Genomic DNA, 21,724 nt, shown 5'->3' on the forward strand with positions numbered 1-21,724 from the left:
CCTCCCTGAAGAGTTGGTTATACTTTGAGAGGAAGATTAGATTGAGGACATGTTGCAGCAGTGAAAGGTTAGACAGTGAGATGACTGGTGACCTCATTCTGTGCTTCATGACATCTCTGAAATGTCTTCTGGCGTGCGTATTGGAGGAAAAACTGCAAGTGCGTTTGCTGGATGGCCTGCTGTTAGCGTGTATATTTGACAGCGCTTCTGGCCTTGTCTAAGTACAGATTGTGTTTTATGGAAATGGGTCATCCTTAGCCAAAAGGTATCAGAGCCAGACCTGTCTAAAGGAACAGCACTGAGTTGGGCCTGCTAATGCAGCCCATGCAGAACAATAACACTAGCGGACAGGCCGGTTCCTGTATGTTGCATCTGCAGCATTTGGAAAAGTCTGTCAGGGCCAATTGAATCTTTCCTCTCAGTGTTACAGAATTCTGTCATGATTAGCCTTAGCCTAGCAAACTGTTCCTTTTGCAATAGGTGGGACTCTGGAGGCCACAACAGGGTTATTATAGTTAACTAAAACTATTATTATTATAATGTCTAGCTCACTTTCACCTCTATAATTTTTGTTAATCTTTAACTTAAAGCTGCGCTCTAGCGGTTGATAAACAGAACTGCATGCATCTTGCGGAAGAACATTATAGCCGGATCTACTTCTTACTGTTTATGTCTATATAACAAGTCAGGCAGGTACTGTGCTACTCCACAGCGGTGGCGACCCGAACCAGACTAAAATGAATATAAACACTTATTATAGGTGCACAGTAGTGATTCAGGATAAGACAAAAACACGGTTTGGAAAATGGATTCATGATTTACTCGCGCATTATATAATATTTGTAAATTTAAATGTCCCAAGCACACGATTATAATGTTCACTAGACATATGCCGATATTAAGTAATACGATATATCACGATAATGAATATGCATGTGGGCACTTCAAAATATCGTGAATAATTATTTATTATGAATTATTCAAATTTTAATAATACGTTTTAAGAATACTTTCCCCATCAACTGTATAAAATGCACAACACCACTGTATGCTGCGTCAAAGGGATGCACCCTCAGATGTAAACAAGCCCAGCGTGCACAAGAAGCACATCACGGAACGTGTGAAGGAGACGCGCTGAATGAAAGCACACATTCACTTTCTGACAGCAGAGGGCGCTGATGGAACAACAGAAATGCAGCGGTTACCCCGGAAACCCCGTAAACAAAGCAGCTGCCCTACTGAGCAGTATTTAAAATGCTTCAAACTGACATTCAGTTTTTTTGTATTCGCAATATTCATCACAGCACTTAATACTTAATACTTAATACTTAAAGTCTTAATAGGCTACTTATTTTCAGACTTAAACATTTTTTATTTTAAGCTGGACTGATTGAAAATGAAAATGGTTGATTATTTGCTATTTTTCAGTAACTCTTAGTGACATAAGACTTAATTAGTTAACATTTTGACAATGAAAAATATATATAAAGCATTTATTAATCTTAAATAAGTTAAATAATGAGACCTTTATTAAAAAGTGTTACCTGTAGTTCTTTATAATTCTTTTGCACTTTAATCTGTTTGAAACATTTTTTTTTTTTTTGTGTATTGCGTTACTGTATTTAAATGTTCTTTAAAGAGTTCTTTTTGTTATAAGAAAGAGTTCTTAAACCTGTTAAACTGTGACAACACTTTTTTTGCAACTTATTTCAATGTCGTAATAATACCGTATACAGTAATATAAACTTCAGCAATATCGCAACGTGAAAATTTGTTATCGTCACATGCCTACAACTGTATTTTCCTTTTTGAAGTGACTCCATATTTCAAGGAATTCAAAACCATCCTGGTGAACAGTGCGCATCTGAAGTGTCTCAGCTGAAGGAAATAATCCATTTTTTTTATCAGCTTTGATAAATCGGCCAAATTTTCTTATTGGGCCGATAACATTAACATTAAAAATGAACACATATCGGCCAATACCGATATGGTGGCCGATATATTGTGCATCCCTAATCACAACATGTTTCCAGCAACAAGCAATTATTTTCTGTGTATTGTAACAATTATAATATTTGTTATTATTATTTCAGGATGTGACAAATATTTTCATATTCCCATTCACTCTAACTCTGTTTACTTGCAAACTGCCACAGTAGTCAGATTGTCTGCTAAGTGATGTTTAGGTTTGCTTTAGGGGATAGAACAGCTTGCTTGCTCAGGCTCAGCTACTGTTGTCCTAACCGTCTCCACAGACCTCATTCTGCATTGCTAAGTCCTCATTTTCAGCATGTTGAGCTTGTATCGCTTCTCAGTCGATGGGAAACCAACCCTAACGGTGTTCATGTTTATGCAGCTGGTCTCCAGAGCTTAAGAACCAGGCAGTTTGCACCTAATTTACAACTACATAGCATGATGTTTAGCAGAGCAATGCAGGGACTTGGAAAGAAGGATGTAGGAATGTAAAGATCCCTTATGAGAAATGATGATGCAATATGTAGATTTGGTTGTATGATTACTGCTTTGCTGCTACACAATTCATTTAAAAAACAAATGAACTAATTGCGACGTCTATTATAGCATTTTGTTTAAATCTACTGCCATTATGACAAAGGCTTTTTAAATTCATTCATTCATTTCTGTTCAGTTAAAAACAACTCATGCTGATCAAAGTGCTTTACATGGTAAAACATAACATCTATAAAACCATAACCATAACCATATTTTAGATATTGGATATTTAATTATACATTAAAGGTACCCTAGATTGAAAATTGAATTTACCTCGGCATAGTTGAATAACAAGAGTTCAGTACATGGAAATGACATACAGTGAGTCTCAAACTCCATTGTTTCCTCCTTCTTATATAAATCAAATTTGTTTAAAAGACCTCCGAAGAACAGGCAAATCTCAACATAACACCGACTGTTACGTAACAGTCGGGGTGTACGCCCTCAATATTTGCAATAGCATATGCCAGCCCATGTTCAAAGCATTACACAAGAGCAGCCAGTATTAACGTCTGGATGTGCACAGCTGAATCATCAGACTAGGTAAGCAAGCAAGGACAATAGCGAAAAATGGCAGATGGAGCAATAATAACTGACATTAATTTAAGCTATTTTTACATTTAGATAACCTGCTTTGACATAACACTCACTTAAAGATGATCTTAAAAAAAAATGATTTAAAAGCACTGTTAAATGATATCTGTTGCAGATCTCAAAATTAAAATCCATTTCTCATACAGTACATTATAATGTTGTGATGCCTAAATTCACTTGTAGCATTTAAATACAAAGACAAAATAGTATATTTTAATATCTGCATATCAGATATCAGATTTTAATATCTGAAAATTATCGGTAATCTTTCATAACCAATAATGTTAATGTTATTATCATGTGCATGAACTCGATGATAAAAATCAGAGGCGTTTTGAGTGTCTTATTGAGTGAGATGTAAGTAGTCTGGTCTACATGTCAATGATTTATGCTTCTATTTGAGGTGACACTTGAAAATGAAAGCTGAAGAAACATCCCTTGACACTCAAAAACAAGCTTTAGTACCAAAGTGAAAAGCCCAGTTGGTAATTTTCAGTTTTGCTACATGTTATGTAGTTCCAAACGTAGGTCCGGGAGGAGCCTAAACATTCAGTCCTGTCAATCATCATTATGAGCGTATATAAGCAGCAGTCACTGCGTCATCCCAGCGACAATTCTTCCAGCATCCCTCCTCCTCCCCATCTCCTCCTCTATTTCTCTTATTCTCCCTCTATGCAGTACTGTTATAGGGGGGTTTAACTCGGAGCTCGAGCCGAGCCTCGGTTCGAGCCTCCTTCGAGGATAGCAAGCCAAGTTTGTTTTACCATTAACTATTCAGACTGAATGGGCAGGCGAACTTGTGAATCTCCCCTTGCTTATGTAGAGAGTGTAACTGTCAGTATTCACTTCAACACTTGGGTTATAAACAACTCAATGTAAATAAGAGAGTCATTCTGTACAGAGTCCAGAGCTCTGTGCGTGGACAGTCGATGAGCTCACGCTGAACTGCAGGGTCTCTTATGAAAAAAATGTGTGAACTTACAATGAAGGCTTCATTCATTATAACAGGATGAGTGTTCTAGTGTTGTTGTGTTGGTCGCTTCCCATGTATAATTTGTTAAAAATATGAATAACAGTTTGTTGTTCATGGTGCAAAGAGAGCCAGTGTGAAGTTGACCCATTAGACACTCTGATGCTCTTCTTACTGATATAGCATTCAGAAACATGCCTTACAGTTTCTGTATGGAAGCATTGTCTAAATAAAGCAGCAGTCCAACACGAAATAACTATTTATATTATCTGACGGTAATAATTGACACTTAAATAATAAACACTTAAATTTTTGTCAATAATTGGAGCACTCGTACTGCAGTGTCTCTTGAATTCACCCACACTGTCTCGCTCTCGTTGTTTTCGCTTGGAGCAGGAGTGACGACAGCTTGTGCCTTTCCTGAGAGGAGATGCATTCTCTCGTTTCGCAACACATTTCTTTGCGTGTGTGTGTCTAGCTGGTTCGGGGTTGGCAGACGTGACTTGTCCATAGCGCTTGCATCTGTGGCTGTGCCTCCCTGAAGTGTTTACTCACACTGCGCTCTTGATTGATTTTCTCTCCCATGCAGTCGCCCTCTGTGTCTCAAAAAGAGAGAGAAAGGCTGTGCAGTGATATCATCAGGGTTTTGCAGGGTGCTTTCTCCAAATGGCTTCAAATAAATCGTTTTTATGTTCTCTCATTTTCTGCAGCCAAGCTTTGTCTAACGATGGCACTGTAATGTAGTTCAGTTCAATCAAGCACATTAAAACTCTTGCAGACATTAAACTGTTATCGTTGCTTTGTGTCTTCTGTTACATTAGTGCACTAGTCTGTTTGAGCAGTAGTAGTGGAGAATGGGGTAAGATGTGTCACCTCCTTAATCTAGCAAACCAAACTGTATGCTGTATTAAAACATTTCCTGGCTGGTTTATGGAAATGTGAACAAGATTATGCATTGGTAAATTGTTTTTTTTTTCTCTTTTCTCATTTGGATTAATGGTTTTATTTGCAATGTAAATCATTCAAATATTCCCCAAAGATTTAATTTGTAGACTCCTTTTTCTAATTTCAGTTAAGGCATATTCGTTTTACCGCTATCTCAGTTCTCCTTGCCTAGAAGACAACTTTTAAAGAAGTAGCACAGCTTACCCACTCTCCTCTGCTCAGTCTATTAGCACAGCTTCTCCTGTCCTGTAGGTTTCTGAGTTATCATCATGTTTCAGACTGTGCTGCATGCTTGCACTATGCCTTCCGCCTGCAGACCACAGTGAGCCACAGATGAAGAGCTCTCCACAGACCTGTGATAAGGGGACAGGCCTCAGCGGAGCAGAGCTGTGTGGGTGTGCTTCTGTCTGTGTATCGCTCACTTCAGCTTTTTGTGGCTGCAAAGGAGCAGGTTCCTATAAAATCACAAGAATTCAAGCTGGCAATTCCGAGAGCTGAACATGAGCAGTGAATGAGCACTGGGAGAAAAAAAAAATCAGTCTTAAAGGGTTAGTTCACCCAAAAAATTAAAATGCTGTCATTAATTATTCACCTTCATGTCGTTCCACACCCTTAAGACCTTCGTTCATCTTCGGAACACAAATTAAGATATTTTTGATAAAATCTGATGGCTCAGTGAGGCCTCTATTGCCAGCAAGATAATTAACACTTTCAGATGCCCAGAAAGACATATTTAAAACAGTTCATGTGACTACGGTGGTTCAACCTTAATGTTATGAAGTGACGAGAATACTTTTTGTGCGCCAAAAAAACAAAATAAGGACTTTATTCAACAATATCTAGTGATGGGCGATTTCAAAACACTGCCTCATGAAGCTTCGAAGCTTTACGAATCTTTTGTTTCGATTCAGTGATTTGGAGCATGTATCAAACTGCCAAAGTCACGCCCCCCAGTGGTGAACCATTGAAATTTCGAAACACTTATGACATAACGAAGCCTTGTTTACTGAAATCATGTGACTTTGGCAGTTTGATACACGCTCCGAACCACTTTATAATAAAATGAATCTGAGAAGCAATATTGCAGTTGCGAAAATCTTTTAAGACTTATTCCATAAAACATTTGTCTTTTTTCATTTTGTCTTTTTTCAATTTTTCATCAAAATTTACTTACTTGACATTTCTTTTTGGCTGATGTCCCAAATACATTTTACTTTCTGATAGCAATCGATACACTGAATATTTTTTCCCGATACGATAAGCCAATATTAAAATTATACTATTTTGTGTGTATATATATATATATAATATATATATATATATATATATACACTACAAATTAAAATAAATCAGTTTAAATGCTGAAAATAAATTTAGGCGTCACAACATTATGATGTAAAGTATGAAAAGTGGATATTCATTTTGAGATTGGCTAAAAATGACATTTAACAGTGTTATTACATTATTAGTATTAGATGAAGTGAAGGTTTAATGACAACAAAGGCAATATACAAGTAAAAACAGAAGAAATTAACATGAACAATTACATATCCAATATTGACCAATAACTATTATTGTGCATTAGCCTTTTTTTCAGATTCTGATTTAATAATATCCTTTGATCAAATCAAAATAATTTTTTTTTTTTCTTGTTAAATATCCTGTTTTAGTTAGAAATATGTCACATTATAGAAGTAAATTGGGCTGTGAATGTTATTTCATGTTGACTCTAAACATAAACCTCACTAAATGTATTGATTTATTTTCATATTTTTAAACAGAAATATTTTTGCAATATCAACATGATTGAAAAGTATCGCTGTTTACTGGGAATTAGCGGACCACGTCAGTCTCTCTGCAGCAACTAGAGCAGGTATAAAGTCATAGTTCCTGAGGACTGATAGAGGAACAGTCTTTGAGCTAACATTGCAGTTGCTATTTGTTCTCGTCCCAATGATGGATGCTCAAATCCTGAGCCCACTTCTTTGACATACAGTCACATGGTGTCAGGGTTTAGTGAAACACTTTGAAGTGCATGCTAGAGTAGAGTCAGGGATAGGGCTGACCTTTGGATCTGTGCAGAGGTAATTTCCCTCCTACTTTGTCTCCATAGCAACTCACCTCCTGATGAGGTCATATCATGCCCTTATGCACATGCTCGTTCATGTCTCTGCTCTGAGTCTCATCTTACAGTGAGTTGGGAGAATTATTCCAAATGTCAGGCGAGATTTGCTTTGGAGTGCTTGGTTTCTTGTTAACATTTTGTTCATGTCGTAGTGCAGGAACACAAACTGGTCGTGAGGGCCCAAGAGTCTCCTCTGTTGCACAGATGGTGAGTCAGCCTCTTCACCAAATATACTCATCTGATTTTGGGAGTTGTCTGACTTCCTGGTGATATGGCTGTGGTTAGTCAATTATTTGAAGCACCTAACTTTTAGTCTCTTAACTTCTAGTTGCTCTTCAGAGTGTCTTTTTTTTGAGACTCCCTGTTTCCTTTGCCAGAGTGAAAACATTAAAGAAAAATCTACTCATCATTGACAACAGATGGAAAAACTGTTCATCCGGATGTGGTTTTGTCACATATAATTTTGTTAGGGTGCGCATCAGTGTTTCCTTCATGCAACAAAGAACATAGTGCGAGTCATGATGTCTGATTTGTGAAAAAGTGTCGTTTATGAACGGCTAATATGATCATTTATGAAATAATGATTCAGTCAAAAGATTCACGAAACAGCCTCATAAGCCGCATTTCCACCGCAGGAACTTTACCCAGGAACTAGGGACTTTGATGTGGTACTCGGTAGGGCTGGACGATTAATCGAAACCACGCAAAAAAGTTCCTGGGACAAATTGTTCCGGGGTAATTTCGGTTGAAAAGTGGCTATACTAACTTGAGGCTTGAATCAGACTGGCTGCATCCGAAATGCATATTCCTTCCTATATAGTAGATGAAAACATTATGTGAGCCAAGTAGTTTGTCCGAATTCACAGTATTCATAAAACAGCGAATAGTGATGAACTACATCTAGTGAGTAGCGTGCAGAATTGCACATCTGATGGACAATTTGCTATTCAATGAGGCCACGGGATAGGATTTGTGTATGGCAGTGAAGCAATGCAACTGATTTTGGTCGGTCACATGACAATAACAACATAACGGATGTAGTACATAAGGATTATATTCCTACTACACACATTTACACCAAGCGTGCCACACGAGTCCTAAAAAAAGGTGGCTGGAAGCAATATAGGTCATAAACCCCGCCCTCTCCTTGTATTCCAACGGGACGTGAGACAAACTAAACAATTAAATTACACTTCAAATACTTTTTTTCAAAGACAATTTCTGTCATTTTAGGCAGTCTTTATCACACTGGTGTTAGTTCAAGTGCTCGTTCTTTAAAAAAAAGTTGGGTTTTAGTTAGTTATCTCGCGCTGGAGGTGATTGGAGCTTTAACTTTAATTTCTATATTTCCATAAGTGTTTATTCTAAACAGTCTATTACATTAGTCTTTTTGAACTTTTTGAAGTATCATAGTTTTGGTGGAATGGACTTTCAGTGGACGGACTGTATTTCAAAGATGAACGAAAGTCTTACAGGTTTGGAATGACATGAGAGTGAGAAAAATGAGGACAGAAATTGAACCATCCCTTTAAAATCTGTGAGTGTAGGTGCTCAAAGAAGTGAAGCACTTCTGAACAGCCATTTGAATTGAGTGATTCTGTAATTTGTCAACTAAAAAAGTAATTTGGCTTCTAAATGTTTCATTGCAGGAGTCAAAACGGCTCCCTAGTAATTTTCTTTTTGTCTGGAGCCCCGGCATGAGGTTTTTGTTCAAAATTGGAGTAATTATGTTAGTTAATAATAAACAAGTCTCAGCGAGCATTAATTATGAAAACTCCACAGCAGCATGCTTTGAAAATGAATTGTATTCTGTGGGAAACTTCTGGTCTGAAGAGAAATGAACACGCCTGCTAATAAAGAATCAGTAAGAAGCCTGGTTCATGTACTAGAGCAAATCCGTAATTAATTTCTGAATGGACATACATGGCCCACAAGTACACGCGTGCACTCATTCTTCATGAGATTACAAAGTTTGAAGGGCCTCTTATCCCAGTATCAGTTGAGATGGACTTGCAGCGACGTAAAGCTCAAAGAGGATTAGTAAAAGACACAGACACCTAAAAGAGAGATATTGTACGTGTATGTGTGTGAGATGCACGCTTGACCGATTGGTGGCTTGATTGGTCACAGCCCGGTCACAAAAGCCACAGGAGATCCAGCAAGGATTTACGGGAGTCCGGCGGATCAACCCGGAACATTTCTGCACAATTCCCTCTGTCATCCTGCGCTCATCTCTCCATCTCTCTCTTCATCCTCCCTCCATCGGCCCGTTCATCCTGTGCACAGCTCAGAGGATTAGGCTGGATTTAAGAACATACTGTATGAGGAGATGACTCCAAAACTCGACTCTCCCAGAGCACTGCAGACGGCGAGAGATTGCCACATCTCGTCTCTCTGGGCGCTGCTCAGTTCAGTTCTGTTCTTTCGTAGTGGTTCTGCTGGCTTGCGCCCATTAGTTGTACTGTTTAAGCTCTAAAGCTAATGGTATTAGCGTGGATCTGCCCGGCAGTCAGTTCATTTATCACCCTAGCTGGCACAGTTTGTCTCCTACAGATTAATTTCTGTAAAATTTGTTACACTGATTTTATAAAATTCTATAAAAAGCCTATTCAAGGTATTATATAACAGAAATATGTGATATTTTGTCTATTGTATAACATAAATTTAAAATACTTAGGGATGCACAATACACAAGTACCATATCGATTATCGGCTGATTATTTATTTATTTATTTTCAAATATTAGTATTGGCTGAAATTGTCTATTTTTTTTTTTTTACATTTACATTAACTTTGCCCGTCATCTAACACTTACTTATACATATACGTTCATCCAAAAATGAAATTATCCCATGATTTACTCACCCTCAAGCCATCCTAGGATGAACACAATTGGAGATATATTTAAAAATATCCTTAGTCCTCCAAGCTTTATAATGCTTGTGAATGGGGGGTCGGGGGTGCGTTTTGAAGCCGAAAATAATGCATCCATCCATTAAAAAAAAAAAAAAAGTAATCCATACTACTCCAGTGGGTTAATAAAGGCCTTCTGAAGCAAATCGATGCGTTTTTGTACGAAAAATATCCATACTTGAAACAATAATAAATTCAACTAGCTTCTTATAACTAGCTTCCGGTAGACGACCATACACAGAATTTAGAGTAAATCATGGGATAATTTTCATTTTTGGGTGAACTATCCCTTTAATAACAGCAAATTTTAAAATGAATATACATTTTTCCATACTGTATATTTATAATGATTTAATGCCTAAATTTACTGGACGTTTGATTTTAGTTCTAACGGTTTTCTTTTTTCTTTTCCGTCCTTCCATCCATTTTCATTTCACTTGTTTTGTTTTTATTTAATTTAATTTAAACAAAACGTTATAATATATTTTTTTTTAAATGAGAATTTAGTTCTTTTATTGAATTAAATTAATAAATTTTAACAAAAATATTTGGTTTATTTTGGTTCACTTGAATGAGAAATATATTCATTTAATCCTGTCTAACTTTCACTACTGACATTCACCATTTTTACAAGGTGAATGTTAGTAGTTGTCAGTGTAAATGTTTAGTAGCCATTTAAAAAATCTCATCTTGCTATCTCACTTCAAAGGACAGAAAAATGCTGGAGGAAGACACTGGACAGTTGTTTACTAGTGGTCACGATGACATCACATCCTGTGCACCAGCTGTGTTTCCTGTCAGGCAGATAGCAGTAGTATCCATCTGTCGAAAGTTAGAAAGACACGCAAGAAGTCCGCATCCGTTTTGTGCATGTGAATAATGCCAATTGGTGAGTGACGGAAGACGAAACAAAAAAGTGTTAAATGTTGTTGTCTACAGTCATATTTCGTCATTTTGTTGACAACTCATCATGGGTTTTTGGAAAGGAGGATGTTTTTGTGTGTCCAGTCACAGAAAAAACATATGGGGATTTCCATATCAGACAGGAAGCACTGGGACAGTAAGGAAGCTCTCCAAAAAAGCTCTTAAAATGCGCAGTTGTGGGATCTCACCTCAGCAGTCAGCAGACATAATCGCAGCTTACTGAGATAACTGCAGTGTCAGAAATGCAAAAGCATTCTGTGTGTGTGTGTGTGTGTGTGTGTGTGTGTGTGCGCGTGTGTTCAAAGCCTGTCTTTTCTCCCAATGACTTTATCTTCAACCTCTTGATAGCATGTATCAGCTCCTAGCAGCTGTATACACATGCTGCATACAGCATAACCATTGTGTTTGAGAGAGACATTGAGCAGAAGAATGGTCTTGTTTCAGTGTGTCTGTGCTCAAATGAGTTTACATATTAGCCATATGAATCATCTTTCTTTTATCTGCAAGTGTGCCACCGTATAAGCCCATTTTATTTTTGCGGTTATGCATGCATTAGGGAGAAGGGAAATATTTACATGTATTTATGTGCACGTATGTGCTTGTGCGAAAGTTAAGCTGGTAGAAATCGCTCTCTGCCTTGGGCTTGAGTGGCCTGAGCTCGGCTGCACAGAGACTCCACAGACTTAATCTGCCAGAGGCTAAACTAGGCCAGCTGCCGGACACTGTGTGCACGTCAATTACCGCACAATAAATAGAATATTGATGAAGCTCTAAATCATAATTGAGAGGCCTTTATAACGAGTGAGCTGGAATGATTGCTAACCGGCTGATTCAATCTGAAGCCAATAGCTTAATTAGTTTAATTCATACGGCCTGACTGTTCCACTTTCCCGATTAAGGTCATCTGATTTGTGCGGCTCAACTTGGAGAACGTGTGTAGCTGCTGGGTTTTAGCATGTTTTAGTGAATCAGAGATATTAAAAGAAATAATTCACCAGTAATTTTCCTACCCTCATGTTGTTTGAAACTTGGATAATATTTTATTGGATGATATTTTTCCTCTTTGGAACTCATAGAGATATACTCGTAGAGATATTTTTACAAAATGTGTTTTCTAATCATTTGCAAAATCTGTGTATAACATTTTTGTTGGTTTCTTGGTTTTTTTTTTTTTTTTTTTTTTTTTTTTTTACTTTTATAATATTATCAAGAAAATTTCAATTTAAACCATCTAAAAAAACCAATACATGTGAGGGTACACAACGTAACCATTATTTTAAAGATTTTAATTTAAATGTATTATATTTTAAATAATATTATAAATATATTAAATATTAAAATATAAAATTTAACATTTGTATAAAATAGATATAGTTTTTTCAAGGTAAAAAAGTATTGCAAATATCATACATTAAATTATGAATGTAATTTTGCAATCTGACTAACCTTGTCTTGTTAAAGACCAAATAATCTGATATTTTAAGAGGCTTAAATATGATGACTGTTTGCAGGGGTCCCTTTTTTCCCTTTGTGCTTCTGCATGTTCAGTGGATCATGTGACTTTTGTTGGGTCACATCACATTACATGATGATTTTGCAAACAATACTTTTTTTATATAAAGTATTATATAATACACAATAACACAAAAAATATGGAAAACTACCAAAGTTATTTTAATTGAGGCTTTTTCTTTATGATATAAGGACCGTTGTATGACATTTTTGACTTTATGCCAGATAAAAATATGAAATTGAATTTTGATTCTGAAATTAAGAACATGTACTTCATAGCAGAGAATATGCAAGCTTGTGTATTCAAGGTTTATTTATTAATTACATTTTATAAAATATTTTTGAATAAATTAACAGATTAAGCCAACAAAGTGTGCCATGTAATTGGTTCTATCTCTCTTTGTGTTTAATAGAAGAAAAAACATACATGATGTACTTTTCCTTTGAAAAAGAATCTGACATTTTATGGTCACAGTGTTTAATTCTACTCTCATTGCTACTTTCGGTTGCATATCTCAGTTTTCTCAACTGATGTTGGCATGTAGAGTGAGAGACTGAGACAAAGCAGAGGAATTTGTTAATTCTGATCATTCAGTCTCTCTCTTTCAGCTCTGATTTGCATGATTGGTCGGTCTTCTCGGCTCAGCGGCTTTACTGCATTCCTTAGTCTGACCCCCTGAGAGCTGGTCTGAGGAAAAAGGGGAGGAATTTCTCTGTGGTGTCCCTCTCTTTTGCCTCACTCTCCTGTTTTCTTTTTTAAATAAATGTAGGCATTATGGTAATTTATGAGAAAAAGTTGTAGTCGGCTGAATGCAGGTGGTCTGAATTCCCATATTACTCTAGTTCTATTTTAGGTTTCATAGTACTGTACCACTGTTGTTTTTTGTGCACGTTTTGTTTATGAGTGGAAAGACATTTTGAATTGGAACAATTAGGTGATTGAAGCAACTGAGTCCACTAGACAAGGTCATCCACATGTCCTTTATACTTCAGAGAGAGAGAGAGAAATAAACTTAGAGGGAGACAAAGAAGCATTTGAAACAGCAGCGTGATCAGTAAGCAGCAAAAGTGCATTGTGGGTATTGATCTAACTGGCTGTTATAAACTTCACAGCCTTTGGCTGACCCCTGGTTTTAGTTATGGATGTGTACAAGTGATTGGGCAGAGTGACTCAGCAGACTGAGACTATAAAATGAACGTTGTCAATGCTTAAACTGTCTGTATTTTAAGCCACATTATTGTGTGGTGGAATAGCAGTTGAATTGAGACATGCCCCTCATTCCTGTAATTCTCATTAAGAGTAGATTGAGGCCAAGAGGAAGTCTGCTGAGCGTGTGCTGCTGGGGATGGAGGGGGGTCTATTGAAGTGCTACAGGTGTGCGGCATAAGCTTGGATGCTAATTATAACTGGCAGTGACGTTGGCAGTGAGATGCAATGAATACAGCAGGGTGTGCCTGCCTTCTTATTCCCCACCAAAGGGATCCGGTGTGTGTACTACAGATGGAGAAACTCTTTAGAGGAAATGAGCTGTTTGGATTGTAATGATACAGTGCCAACAAAGGCAGGGTATACTGCATAAAATGACTTTAATGAGCCACCATTATTGAGTTGATTTAAACTGAATGAAAATTTAGTTGGTCTGGTTATAGATTAAAAAAAGTTAACGTGACTTTTCCACCACATGACGTGTGTGTGTGTGTGTGTGTGTGTGTGTGTGTGTGTGTGTGTGTGTGTGTGTGTGTGTGCGTTATTAAATACAAATAAAATACTTCTGAAAAAGATATAAAGTGTAACCACCAATTTTCAATCCACTTTTTATAATTACAATAATTATAAGAAATTTATTTGTCAGACTTTTGACAGCTCCATGGCTTTTGTGAAAACTCCACGCCATTTGCATCAATGGTAACAATTTACAATAAGGTTCATTAGTTAACATGAACTAATAATGAAATGCACTTATACAGCCTTTATTAATATTTGTTCATGTTAATTTCAACATTTACTAATGCATTATTAAAATCTTGTTAACATTAGTTAATGCACTGTGAACTAACATAAACATGAACAACTTTATCATTAACTAATGTTAACGAAGATTAGTAAATACAGTAACAAATGTATTGCTCATGGTTAGTTCATGTTAGTTAATACATTAACTAATGTTTAACTAATTAACCTTATTGTAAAGTGTTACCGCATCAACAGAGCATTATTAACAAAACAGTTATTGTATCGTACTTTGTTTACTATTATGGAGGAGCACTATGACAACAGCTTTTTTACCGGTACTCGACAGCGTTTTGCTTTTTTAACCACATACATCTATATTTGCTGAGAAAGGTTCCAGAATTCATATATTTATGGTAAAAAAGTGTTTAAAAGTCCACATCAGTTTTGCAATCAGTTTTGTTTGAGGTTGACTTTGAGGCCGTTCACACAGGATGTTTGTGCATTCCATCAGCGTTTTTTGAAATTGTTGATCTATATGTGTCAGACTGATGTATTTTGCAGTTGTGGTGCCGTCTCGTGCTGTGCAGTGACTCTGCCTAGCAGTTATTTGAACAAAGCCACTTTGTTCCATTCATTATGTGTCATTCTGTCTAGCTGTTTTTGAACAGAATAATGTGTCCCATGCTGAAGCACGATACGTTTAGTAGCTGGGCTGGGCTGACTGTCGGCTCACAGAAACATGCTTTTAATTAGTTTTGTTTATATGTGGGTCAGGGGGATGCTAAATACTTTTAACACTTTATTTTTAATTTTTGAAATAATAAAGTGTACTAAATTAATGTTCATTTGACAGTCCTAATCTTTACATGTGGTTTAAATTGTTTATATATATATATATATATATATATATATATATATATATATATATATATATATATAATATATATCTCACAAAAGTGAGTATACCCCTCACATTTCAGCAACCATTTTAGTATATATTCTCAAGGGACAATACTATAGAAATTAAACTTGGATATATTTTATAGTAGTCAATGTGCTGCTTGTATAGCAGTACAGATTTACTGTCCTCTGAAAATAACTCAACATACAGCCATTATTGTCAAAATAGCTGGCAATAAAAGTGAGTACACCCTAAGTGATAAAAGCTGTACGTTGTTTAACCATGCAAAGCTACATGTCCTATTCATCATGTTCATGTTTTTGTCTGCTTGTCAGGACCATACAAATTTGTGTATCTTGTATTAGAGCAGTAAAAATTTGGTATTTTGAGTACAGTTCTCTCATACTGACCACTGGATGTTCAACATGGCACCTCATGGCAAAGAACTCTCTAAGGATTTGAGAATTAGAATTGTTGCTCTCCACAAAGATGGCCTAGGCTATAAAAGGATCGGTAACACTTTGAAACTGAGTTACAGTACAATGGCCAGGGTCATAGAGAGAGGTTTTCCAAGACAGGTTCCACTCGGAACAAGCCTCGCAAGGGTCGATCAAAGAAGTTGAGTCCTCGTACTCTGTGTCAGGTGCAGAAGCTGGCTTCAAAAAACAGACGCATAAGTGCTGCCAGCATTGCTTTAGAGGTTGCAGAAGCATGTCATGTGGTCTGATGAGACTAAGATAAACTTGTTTGGCTCAGATGGTGTCCAGCATGTGTGGCAACGCCCAGGTGAGGAGTTCCAAGGAAATTCTGTCTTGCATACAGTCAAGCATGGTGGTGGTAGCATCATGGTCTGGGGCTGCATGAGTGCTGCTGGGACTGAGGACACTTTGGACACAGTTTTGACATGTTCGCTTAGGGTGTACTCACTTTTGTTGCCAGTTATTTAGACAACAATGGCTGTATGTTGAGTTATTTTAGAGTACAGTAAATCTGTACTGCTATACAAGCTGCACATTGATTACTACTCTATATCCAATTTTCATTTCTATAGTATTGTCCCTTGAGAACATATAATGAAATGGTTGCAGAAATGTGTGGGGTACACTGTAAAAAAAAATCCCAGTAAAATTTATGGTAAAAAAACAGCAGCTGTGGTTGCCAGAACTTTACCGTAAAAAATACAGTAGCAACGTAAAAAAAAATCTGTTAAATTTATGGTAAAATAACATATTTCATTAACTGATATAATGTTAATTTACCAACCTAATGAAGTACTAATATCTGTTTTGTACCTTTATAATACACTGACAGTCACCCAACACAGTGGTGATAAGGGTCACATGATGAATCAAAGTTCATCACAAGCAGATTCTCCACAAGCTGAGAAGGACAACACTAACATATAGAAGGTACACACAGTGTCATTCACACACACGCTAAACACCATCATGGTAACATGCATGAAATTTAAAAAATGCAATAAACATTAATTTAACAACATTAGATGTAACATAAAACCCTAATGTACATAACTGATTAGAAAAAAATGAGAAAAACTAAGAAGAAACAGAGTTATTTCAACGAAAATATATCAAATGTGAAATGTCACGCAGGGAATTGTGGGAATGTCAATTTACGGTTTTTCACTGTAAATTTTACAATGAATTGTTATTTTTCACTTCCAAAAACTGTGAATTTAACGGTATTTTACCGTAAAATTACATTAAATGTACCGTTAGATCTATTACAGTTATTCACCGTATATAGTACAGAAACTTTCTGTAAACCAATTGACAGTTTTTCACCGCAGCATTTTTACAGTCTTTTACTGTTAAAATCACGGTCATTTTTTACAGTGTGTACTCACTTTTGTATATATATATTTAGTTTGGGATTACAAGGCAGTGGAGAGTTTTAGAAATCTTTGTAGTACTTCAGTTTTTTTTTTTCATTGCACCAAGGGCTTTTGGAGCACATCGTTTATCAGTGCTCTGGCTCTGCTACTGTGCTTTAGAAAGTTCTTTTTAGGACTGCTTCAGTCAGTGAAACACTCAAGTGAAAGAGTTTATTTGAGGTCAAAAAGTCTCTCACTTCAATCCCATTCAAACACTGCCTTGGCATGACATACATTTATCACATATTTCCAAAGCATTGAAGAGGAAAAAATATAAGAATTAATGTTTGAAAACAATAACAATTAAAGCAGGGATATTCTGAAATTAATGTTAATTAATTCATCTTTTTATTCAAATTATGTTAATTATTTAATTTGGAATTTTAAAAATTGTATTAAATGGGAAAAAATGTAAAACAGAAGCATTGTCAGTACTATTTGATCCTACAGTTTATAAACAAGAATTTTATATAATTTAGCTAATTATGCTAATGAGACAGGTGATGTGCTGAATGTGTTCCCTATGGGGGATAGAGAGACCTGGTCAGCTATCTAATTTATCAAAACGATTCCATTTACACTTGGCCACATAAATGTGTCTCCGCAAAAGGGATATATGCAGATTTAATGGAGTTCACGTCACCGAAAGCAACAAATATGAGCAAAGACTGCAATGGGAGAGAGCACGGCCACAGCACAGTGAGATCATTTAGTCTTATTACTTTTAATGAAGATGATTGTGTTTTGAGTGTCTGCGACTTACTTTCAGTTTCATTTGCGGCAGTTTGCGTGTCTGCTTGCTGAAGAGATACACAGTTACTCCTCTGTGGTGATGTGTGATGCAGTTGCGGTGTCATATGCTATAACATGTTATTTAGCCTGTAACACGCTCTCACACATTATTTTCACACAAGGAGTAAAATTTACAAATGTGGTTTCAACAACCAGATGCATTTAGACTTTGAGATTAGAGATTGTTCAGTTGTGACTGGAATGGGTCCCAGACCACCTCCTGAAGTGGATTGAACGATTAGATTCATATCCGTCTCGGATGCATTTTGGAGGGCATTTACACTTGGTCTTTTCACTTCCACCTCGTGTACGCCTGTCACGTACACAACTGCCACAATCTAAGATGTAAAATGTGTCTTTTTCGTTGAATGAATAAAAAGTCTTTCTCTCCTAAATGCTGAATTCTCTTGCTATTTTCTGAGCCAGCAATTGGATACAAAGATGATAAATTTATGCTTGATCATCCCTTCTTCCCAGTGCTGTAATCTGACTGCGGCAACATATGTTTGTGTTTATGGTGTGAAGTTTAGAATGGAGACAAACTTTCACAGTGACAAAATTAGACTTTATTATCACTCTCTAATACTTCCACATTCATCGAGCCCGGAGAAGATTCTGTGTGTGTGTGTGTGCGCATGTTTACACAGGCTTAACACGGCATGTGTTTATCAGAGGGAAAGCAGGATCCCTCCAGTTGGTCTTGTGACTGTGCGAATGTCTAAAATTACTGATTTGCTGGTTCCCTATGCAAACAGATAAATAGATTAGAGGTCTGCACAGGCTTTAAATTGAAGCATGAACCCGGCCCGTACCCAAGATTGTTTGACCCAACCTTACGAGAAGCTAATCATGAACAATTAACCCGACCCAAAACCCATGAGTTTGGGTGGCAGACCTCTAAAGCACATTTTGTCTTTACTTGAATTACTGATAAAGTCTGGATCTTGCAGGGTCATCGCCCATTCATAAATGACCAAATGCATGTGTGGACAGATGCAAAGGGATGGAGAGAGTCACCTGACCGTGAATGTGTTTCAGCAATTTGTGTATGTGCCTAGTTCTCTAAGCGGGTGAGGGGCAAATATGGGCCGGAAATAGCATGCATAATGACAATAATTTTGGTTTTGATGTGAGTTTGTAGGTGTTGTAACAATATTTCCAAGCTGTTTTTAGCTTGTCATCTCTTATGTATGAGTAAATTCTAGCTCTCCTTGGCACGATAAGGTTGGTTTCTTTCTCACTCAAGAGCAAATGTTGCAGTTGCTTTGTTGAAATTGATTCAGGGAATAACAATCTGATTCCAAAAGATTATGGGTTATTATATATATGTTCTTTTAAATATGGTTGGTTGCATGTTTACTTGATTTATTGACCTCTCTCTAAAAGGGGTGTAACACTTATCTGTAATAAACCACTCCATACCGTTCGGCACACATTTTCACCACAGTTAATCTCAAATCTGACAACGCATCTATAATATAGTTTGTTTAAAAACAAAACAAAAAAACCCACAAAAAAACGTGTTGGTGTGTTGTAGTTGTTCAACGGATCACAAAACTCACGGTTCAGATCATATCACGGTTATTACGTTTTTCGGATCAGCACAAAAAAAAAAAAAAAAATTAGGGGGGGTTGGTTTAACTTTGCATTTATTACTTGGCCCACTTTAACTACTCTGATACGACAGCAGAAACTACTAGCCTAACTAATACATTATGAAAGGCAAGTGAACAGACTGTAAAAAGAACAAATACTGTACACCAATTACAAGCATAGATAAATACAACATAAAGTTACAAATAATAGTGTATAAGGTCTAACTGTAGTATACATTTTTGTGTACAGAAATGTAATAATTAAATGTAAAGTGACACTGTTCACTGTATAAATTACCTGACAGACAACAGCAGGTATTTATAGGTTGTTGTCACTTTAAGAGTAAGACCCCATGCATGCACACATCTGATAGATACACATCCAAATTCTCACCTTGTTCAATTAAGACATAACCGAATGTGTTTCGAGAATACTTGCCGAGAGGGGTGTTTTGACTGACATAATGCGTGTATGTGTCCATCCAAGTGCATTGAGGATGCAAAAGACAAATCAATTTGGAGTTTGCGAGCTATATGAAACGCGCCTCTCTCTCTCTGTGTGTGCGCAAGACTTGTATGTGCGTCTGTGCGCACCAATAACAGCGTGGCATGCGATACCGAAATCCTCTTTTGCCTTTTCTAGCGCTGGAATTGTTTTATATCTATTTTATGTGTAAACTAGCAAGACAAAACGCGTGCAAAAATGATAACCTTTCACTCTGTTGTGGTTAAACTTGCAATTGATCCACGAACCGTGGGGCTTGGTCTGTACGGATCACGGATCAACAACGATCCGTTTAACCACTAGTGTGTTGCAATTCAGCATGGCAAGTGAAGGAGAGAAACAGCTGATAGAGCCGCTGCCTGCGTCATATAAATCTCCTGTCCGGGAACATTCTGGCTTCCCAATATGTTACAACAGTGACAGTAAAAAAAAGGAGGACAAAAGTGACTCTTTGCAAACTTTGACGCTCAAGACAGTTGACAGAATGGTTAGGTTGATTTCAAATTTTAACAGTGTTTCGCTTATTGCACCTTTCAATGCATCCTTGCTGAGTAAAAATATTGTTTTTTCCACCACTGGCACTTACTGGCCCCTAACTTCTTGAGGGAAGACTTCCAGTAATTATAAAATATACTATATGTAAAATAAAAGTTTTAAAGGTGCCCAAGAATGCTTTTTCACAAGATGTAATATAAGTCTAAGGTGTCCCCTGAATGTGTCTGTGAAGTTTCAGCTCAAAATACCCCATACATTTTTTTAAATTAATTTTTTTTAACTGCCTATTTTGGGGCATCATTAACTATGCACTGATTTTTTTCAGCGCGCCGCCCCTTTAATTCGCGTGCTCCCTGCCACACGAGCTCTCGATTATATTACAGCACATTTAAAGTTCACACAGCTAATATAACCCTCAAATGGATCTTTACAAGATGTTCATCATGGATGCTGAATGCATGCTTCGAATTATATGAGTAAAGTATTTATTTTGATGTTTATATTTGATTCTCTATGAGTTTGAGGCTGTGCTCCGTGGCTAACGGCTAATGCTACACTGTTGGAGAGATTTATAAAGAATGAAGTTGTGTTCATGAATTATACAGACTGCAAGTGTTTAAAAATAGTGACGGCTCCGTGAATACAGTAAGAAACGATGGTAACTTTAACCACATTTAACAGTACATTAGCAACATGCTAACGAAATATTTAGAAAGACAATTTACAAATATCACTATAAATATCATGCTATCATGGATCATGTCAGTTATTATTGCTCCATCTGCCATTTTCACTGTTGTTCTTGCTTACTTACCTAGTCTGATGATTCAGCTGTGCAGATCCAGACGTTACTGGCTGCCCTTGTCTAATGCCTTTCATAATGTTGGGAACATGGGCTGGCATATGCAAATATTGGGGCGTACACCCCGACTGTTACGTAACAGTCGGTGTTATGTTGAGATCAGCGTGTTTTCCGGAAGTCTTTTAAACAAATGAGATTTACATAAGAAAGAGAAAGCAATGGAGTTTGAAACTCAATGTATGTCTTTTCCATGTACTGAACTCTTGTTATTCAACTATGCCAAGGTAAATTC

General features: G+C 36.8%; 1 protein-coding gene across 2 annotated transcripts in view; it reads left to right on the plus strand.

The window, feature by feature from the left end:
- galnt1 (UDP-N-acetyl-alpha-D-galactosamine:polypeptide N-acetylgalactosaminyltransferase 1) overlaps positions 1-21,724 on the plus strand; it is a 143,795-nt gene that overhangs the window by 14,550 nt on the left and 107,521 nt on the right. The window contains exon 1 of one of the 2 annotated variants that reach the window (XM_048153672.1): positions 10,635-10,947. The exons of the other annotated variant lie outside the window; for it this stretch is intronic. The gene's annotated coding sequence lies outside the window, so the exon portion shown is untranslated. Of the gene's footprint in view, positions 1-10,634; positions 10,948-21,724 lie in introns of those variants that run through there. 2 annotated transcript variants of the gene reach the window in all.

Source organism: Megalobrama amblycephala, linkage group LG13 (assembly GCF_018812025.1).
Source record: "Megalobrama amblycephala isolate DHTTF-2021 linkage group LG13, ASM1881202v1, whole genome shotgun sequence".
Lineage (NCBI taxonomy): Eukaryota > Metazoa > Chordata > Actinopteri > Cypriniformes > Xenocyprididae > Megalobrama > Megalobrama amblycephala.